The sequence below is a fragment of the Oncorhynchus mykiss genome, chromosome 10 (genome assembly GCF_013265735.2).
Source record: "Oncorhynchus mykiss isolate Arlee chromosome 10, USDA_OmykA_1.1, whole genome shotgun sequence".
NCBI classification, from domain to species: Eukaryota; Metazoa; Chordata; class Actinopteri; order Salmoniformes; family Salmonidae; genus Oncorhynchus; species Oncorhynchus mykiss.
In genome coordinates this window covers 6,428,939-6,429,932 of record NC_048574.1, presented here as the reverse complement: position 1 = coordinate 6,429,932, position 994 = coordinate 6,428,939, and positions in this window count along the sequence as shown.

The window sequence follows — 994 nt, the reverse complement described above, 5'->3', positions numbered from 1 at the left end:
GAATATGCATTTTTATTTTTTACTCTTGTGACGGCAGGGTAGCCTAGTGGTTAGAGCGTTGGACTAGTAACCGGACGGTTGCAAGTTCAAACCCCCGAGCTGACAAGGTACAAATCTGTCGTTCTGCCCCTGAACAGGCAGTGAACCCACTGTTCCTAGGCTGTCATTGAAAATAAGAATTTGTTCTTAACTGACTTGCCTAGTTAAATAAAGGTAAAATAAAAAATAAAACTCTTGTCGTTTTATTTGTATTCATTTTAGGACTTTATTCAGTCTGAATCGCTGAATCAGATTGTGTGGTAGAAATGTCAAGGACATATGCAGCGTTTACCGTAGACATGCAGAAACTATTCAGCCCCCCGTGACTTTTTCCACATTATGTTACAGCCTGATCCCCCCTCTACTCTATCCCGTAATGACAAAGCAAAACCAGGTTTTTAGAAACGTTTTGTTGAAGCACCTTTGGCAGCGATTACAGCCTCGAGTCGTCTTTGGAATGACTCGAGGCTGTAATCCGCTCGCCCACAAGCTTTGGCAGACGTATTTGGGGAGTTTCGGCAAGCTAGCTCGGGGTTAACTCCGTTTAGTTGAGGACCAATGAAATCCGATACCCTCCATCTCACAAAGATTAGGTCATCCCCTTCTTTTGAGCAAGATAACGACTGTTTAAAGTTTAGGCGGACGAGCAATATCCACTGTTGTAGTACGGATGAAGCCTGAGCTGGAATGTGAAGATAGCTGGCTAGCTTTAGAAAACCCTGAGTAGATTTAGCTTCATAGTATACCCCCCTCTGGTGTAATTTAGTTCCTAACGTCCTAGATAATGAACTGTGGAGATTCTTCAATATAGCCCTTTGGTATTACACATTTTTAAAGAATAAAGCATTATACCGTGCTAACTAGAGGTCGACTGATTTATACCGATTGAATCAGCCTATTTTTTTTGTAATAATGACAATTACAACAATACTAAATGAATACATCAATAAAAATC